Raw genomic sequence first — 6,785 nt, forward strand, 5'->3', positions numbered from 1 at the left:
GGCCACTTTCACATTTTTTTCCAGGGCCATTTTACGTTTTCAATTAGCTTCTGGTTCTTAGGCCACATTTAGCTCAGGGGCCTGAATCTGCTCAACTCTTCCCATCAGAAGATGCAAACTTTTTTACGTCATATAGACACAGCTATCTTAAATCTATGCTCTTTGCGTACAACACTGTTACATTGGCATACAAATGGCACATGTCATCACAAGATGACACAGGCACAGCATGAGGTGCAATTTTGCACACTTGGAAATTACCATGTTTGCCGTTACATTTTGTACATGATCATATCTAGTATAGATACACAGAGGTTGCACAAATAATAAAGTACGGGCAGCACGGTGGCTAAGTGGTTAGCACTTCTGCCTCACAGCGCTGGGGTCATGAGTTCAATTCCCGACCATAGCCTGTGTGGAGTTTGTATGTTCTCCCTGTGTTTGCGTGGGTTTGCTCCAGTTTCCTCCCACACTCCAAAAACATACTAGTAGGTTAATTGGCTGCTATCAAAATTGACCCTAATCTCTCTGTCTGTGTATGTATGTTAAGGAATTTAGACTTTAAGCTCCAATGGGGCAGGTACTGATGATGATGATGATGATAGTAAAAATTAAAAAAGAAAATATTCAACAACATTTTACATAAAAAGCCTACAATACTAGTGCAAATGATTTCATACAACTAAATATAACCATTACTAAAGCATCTTGCTCATATTTTAACCACACTGAGCTATCAAATGTGTATTTTCTTTTTACCGAGCTTGTCAAGCATGACATGAAAATACAATCTACATGCACATCTATAATACCAGTTAAATGGCAAACTGCGAAAACTAGCAAGTGATTTACAGCCACTTGCGGTGTGATAATGATGGATTGGCACACGGAATACTGGACGAGCAGCATACTTCTCAAAGATCTGCCAACCACCGATAATATGGGTTTATAATGATTAGTTACAGAATTTACAGAATGACAACAGAATGTTTCAGATGTCAACCTTAATACGAGAGTTAGATAAACCCTGAGGAGCTCTAGGCGAGATGAGAAAAAACAATTATTTTCCCTACTGTCCTATACACTTACTCCAAAGATAAATATATTTAGGTATTTGTCTTTTTCTAAAGCTAAGAATCTGACAGTTGAGCAATGGACACAGGTCTTGTTCTTCTGGCTGCTCTGTTTTGAGCGCTGAAAAACGTGTCGAATTGGTCTGTACCCAACTACATGGCTCCAAGTCAATGCATATAAATTGATTTATTGTGTGATCTTCTGAGATGATTCCCTATTGGCTCAGAGAACACTTGTAATTTACTGAGCTTGGCTGTGGATTTATAATTATTAGTACTTGCACATACAGCGAACCAACATATTGCTGGAAACTATAGTAAGTCCTTCTGAATGACAGAATTACTCCTTATTCATAACACAAATTAAAGTCTACATTCTGCCTTACTGTATCTTACTATATATCTTTATTTATGCTGCCCTAACATATTTCATTTCAATATATGCTATACTATTCTCTAGAGCATGACTGTATTTATCTATACGCACAGCTGTATCCATCTACTAAGTTAGCAAATTGTTTTATGGCATGGAGGAAAATGTGCTTTATATATAGCCTAGATAATTCCTAGTTTCAATCTATTATAAAATGTTAAATGTTTCCTTTTCTTTTGTAAAATAAAATGTAATATGTAAGAATAGAACAATGCACTCAGTTCCAAAATGATAAAACTGTCCTGGACTTGTATGGTATTGATAGGTAATCATTTTTTTTATCAATGCATGCAAATGGATTAGACCCCCTGGAGATGCATCCTATTAAGAGTGAGATGTATCTTTAGAAACACCTCTAGTTGTATCTGCACTATCCCTAAGTCTGGTAAAAAGATATGTGTCAATGTTGATGATGGTGATGATGACAGCATCAACACGTATGTTTACAGCAGGAGTCGGCAACCCCCGGCACATGTGCCAGACATGGCACGCGGAGACGTTTTCACTGGCATGCCGGTCCCCAGGTCACTTCCAGACATCAAGGAGGAACACTGTTTTCGGGAGCTCCGAGCTTCCACCGCCGGTCTCTCTGGGGGAACAGGTAGTTTCCGTTTGGACTGTAGTGCGTGTGCACTCATTTATACAAGTACTGCAGTGCAACATCTAGCGTCCGGCTGTGTCCCTGCTTCTATCTCTTTTGACCTTCTTCGCCTCTCTTCAGACTCATTATTGCTGAGTGCCTCTCTCGCGGTGCACTGTAAAAGAGGAGCCTGATCCAAGTAAGTTAGATCATTAGATCTCCCATCTGCATTGCAACCCTGCCTCCATTTTTCCCTCCCAATGTCTGCCTCTGCACCATGTGTGCCTCTGCCTCCCACCTCCATGCCTCTGTCCCCCCCTGCCGCATGTGTGCCTCTGCCCCCCACCTGCATGCCTCTGTCCCCCCCTGCCCCATGTGTGCCTCTGCCCCCCACCTGCATGCCTCTTTCCCCTCTGCCCCATGTTTGCCTCTGTCCCCCCTGCCCCATATGTGCCTCTGCCCCCCTGCCCCATATGTGCCTCTGTCTCCCCAGCCCATATGTGCCTCTGTACCCTTTGCCCATGTGTGCCTCAGCCCCCCCTGCCCCATGTGCCTGTTCCCCCAGCCCATGTGTGCCTCTGTTCCCCCTGCCCCATGTGGACCTTTGTCCCCCCTGCCCCATGTGTGCCTCTGTCCACCCTGCCACATGTGTGCCTCTGTCCGCCCTGCCCCATGTGTGCCTCTGATCCCCCCTGCCCCATGTGTGCCTCTGATCCCACCTGCCCCATGTGTGCCTCTGATCCCACCTGCCCCATGTGTGCCTCAGCCCGCTCTGCCCCATGTGCCTCTGCCCCATGTGCCTCTGTTCCCCCAGCCCATGTGTGCCTCTGTCCCCCCTGCCAATGTGTGCCAAAACTGTTTGTGTGTATCTGTCTTACATTATGGCTGCCTGTCCCTTTCTCTCTCCCTCTTTGTGTGCATGTCTCCCTTGTCCCATATCCCATTTGTTTCCCCTTTTTTTCCTAATTGCCCCCACAACCCACAGTCCTATTGCACCACACCTTCTACCCCCTTGTCTTCCACTTCTCCTCTTTTCACACCTTTTCTTCTCCTCTCCTGAATGCGTTAGGCCTTTTGTCTTTGTTCGCAAAGGAACAAAGGCAAAACCGCATCCAACGCCACATAACTGAACCTGAGAATTGGAACCTGAGACCGGCGGGTAAGCAAAATTTTCCTTAAATAAATCGTATTGCCTTTTTCTTCAGAAGGTTACCTCTGGGTATAATACTGCTATTGTTGGAGGTAGCCTCTACAGGAGGTAAGATTGCTATTACACAAAATATCTGTCTTTTTTGCCATCTCTGGATGGCGATAACAGATTAAATACTTTTTTTCTTTTTATTCATATATATATATATATATATTTATATTATGGCACACCTGGGCTTGACATGGTTTTAGCCGACACACTAACAGAAAGAGGTTGCCGATTCCTGGTTTACATTGTTTAAAAAAAAAATGAATTGAAGATGATAAAAAAGAACAGCCCCCTCCCCAAATCAATAAACAGCACCTACATCCTGAGGCTGGTTGCCATTATAGCAGGGGGTGGGCTGGATACCACTATAACAGGGAAGAATAAAAACAACATGGGCTCACTAGTTATAGTATATAATATTTTATGCCACCACAGTGGTCCCAACTATTGTGACACTGCTTGCCCAGCAAATCCTGAAAGCCATTGGCTGTTTGTGCACGTGGGAGCTTGTGGAGCTACAAGCACTGGTATGCCCATGGATGCCAGTGGCAGCCCTGGAACATGTAGTTCAACAATATCTGGAATAAAATATTTCCTTCTAACACTGGAAACCCCTCGTTCAGCAAAATATCCTGTCCTGAAACAGTCCATTAAACTATATCCATGATGTAGTTCAATGAGCAAAACAATTGTAAAATCCTATGAGATGAGCACTGGGCCAACACAAGCCCTGGTGGTACCCCAGACCCACCCCCCAACGAATATAATTTATTAAACAGAAGGTTAATTAGTTAGTACTTCATTAATAATGGTATACCGAGTAATTGGCTATTGATTTAGGGAATTACTGTGTTTATAGACATGAAGGTACACTTCATAATCAGTTACAGGTATCAGCAGTTTTTAATAAATGTTTATAAGCACAAGGTCTACTTGGTAAGAAATGGTTTGAGATCCTGTGACCCAGCAGCTCTCCTAGATATCAACACAATAAAGACGGGGTACGCTTTATTAATCAAATTAACTGAAATGTTCAGGGGCAGCACACAGCAACGCGATTGCCCATAGTAAATTTGAGGGATGGTCAGGTGATACCATTCCACCCAGAGGAGGAACTAGCGAGCTGTGGGCCCCTGTGGAAGGAGGCGAGGAGGAGAGAATCGGGGCCACTGACCCTCTGCATCTGCCATGCAGCGAGCCCCGTTATCTCCATGGGCCCCGATGCACTACACCTGCCGCACCAGTGGTAGTTCTGCCACTGATTCCACCGTCAACCAGCTCTAGAGAAGAGTGGAGGCCTTAGGAGGGTGACCCAGCACTGCCGGCCTCTAGACCATGTACGGCCATGCTCCCTGCAGGGATGATAGCTCTCAAATAGCCAATGTTAATTTTTGTTCACTTTAGGCAAGAATTACTCTACTGATTAGTGATGCGCGATTAGCAACTTGCCTTAAGGATTGCTGTTCTTTGTACCCTATACTCATTAATATTATATCAACATTTTTTCCATCATATCTTATGCTAACGAATAAACAGCGGTCATGGTATAGTTAGCAGCACAATAAAAAATGAGCACGTAGTGCAGTTGTATTTTACATATTATTTTCCAACAGGATCAGTATTATATAAACCAAGTAGCAACTTATCATGCCTGAAGAGAATAGAGAATGACTATAAAACAGTCTCAAGAGAGCACGGCAAAAAAAGCAAAAAAAAATTTAATTATTAAGGAAGACATAGGATGAAAAAGCAAATATTTACATCTTCTTATTAAATATGGTGTAAGAATATGGAATGTGGTGGCTGTTGATAATTTATTACAGCTAAGAAACCACTAGAGTAGATGTAGATAAGCTTTCAGGCATTTAAAATAAACATTATAGTCCTGTAAATTTACATCAATTATGCCATGTGTGAAGAAGTGTGTATTTAAACCAGTAGTACTATTCAGCCTATTATGTATATAAAAACACATTGCTATTATAAATATTATTATTATTACTATCATTATTATCTTTTATTTATAAATTGCTAACATACTAGGCAGTACTGCACAATGAGGTGATTATATTATATTATTATATATACAGTATATATGATAAAAATGGTGTTGTGCAGTTGGACACTGATTGTATTTATTTATTTCCAGGAACAAATAATTCCACTAATAAATATCCAAAAGCTGGAAATTAGGGGCAGTTGGAAGCTATACATTGTGAATGAACTGTGAATGTCCAAGGAGATGTCTGATTATCCCCTAAGCACATGTACCGTATGGAAAAATACCCAGGACGTTTACTATACTGCTGACAACTGAAATACCCCGATAACGTTATAATTATGAGCCAGAAAGTAAAATATAATAAAGTTATGTACCTTAGATAGCAGCAGCGTACACTTTCGGAGTATGCAAGAACAAATTCTACAAGTCTACAGCCTAGGAAGCTTCCGTTGCCTAGCAACATGGAAACAACAACAAGGTCTAGTGCTGTATTACAATGCAACACTCCTCCTTTAATTGTAACTGCAGTCTCTTTATTTACACCTCTCTGTATCCTATGCAGTTTCATTAACAAAGCATAACAAAACATAAGCATGTTTTTCATGTATTAGAGATATGCATCTGTGTGTAATAAGCAATGCCTTTCCTGTGCATGCTCACTGTACCATATTTAAGTCACATCTAGATCATTGCCTAAGTGTATACATTGTTCAATGAAAAGATCAATTAAAAATGTATAGAATTGCTGCTTGGGTGGCTGCCTTTAGGGCTGCTAGATCAGCCCTGAACAACCTCATGTATATGGATTACACATTCTTCTTGGATGCATTTGCAATTAATTTATACTATGTACACATGTAGCGTACAGTAATGGCATCATACATGCAGCATGTGTATTTTGAATGTGGGAGATGTGACAGACCTAATACTACTGTATTCGATTAATATCAAGCTAATCTTAGAATGCTGAATAAGACCATTAACTGCAATCAGCAATCAGAATAAGGAGGTAATACTGAGCATTACATTTCTGAAAACTTTATAAAGATAAATGTTCATGCCCTGAGATGGATAGTTTGCAACTGTGTTTGGACCCCATAAATAATATATTGTAAATACTGCAACCACAACGCATTAACTGTGAAGGCGTACACTGTAAAATAATTGGTTGTTGTGCACAGGACCACCATCAGAGGGGGTACCTCTGTATGGGGTCCAGAACTAAAGGGAACCCATTGTGACCTGCATCATCAGAGGCTCAGCAAGGCTCGGAGGGGGCGGTACACATTGCAGCTTATACCATGCCTTGCGCTCCCCATCTCCCAGCCAAAGGGCCATAGCAAATGCAGCACCTGTCTCCCGACTCAATGTCCCCTGAACTAAAGCGCTGCCCACGTGACATCACAATGCTGTTCAGAGGAGCTGATAGGAGCTGCCAGCACCAGAGAGAAGAAGAAGAAGAACTAGAGGGATGAAGAAGGAGAGGAAACTAAAAGTAA

The sequence above is a fragment of the Mixophyes fleayi genome, chromosome 11 (assembly GCF_038048845.1).
Source record: "Mixophyes fleayi isolate aMixFle1 chromosome 11, aMixFle1.hap1, whole genome shotgun sequence".
NCBI lineage: Eukaryota > Metazoa > Chordata > Amphibia > Anura > Limnodynastidae > Mixophyes > Mixophyes fleayi.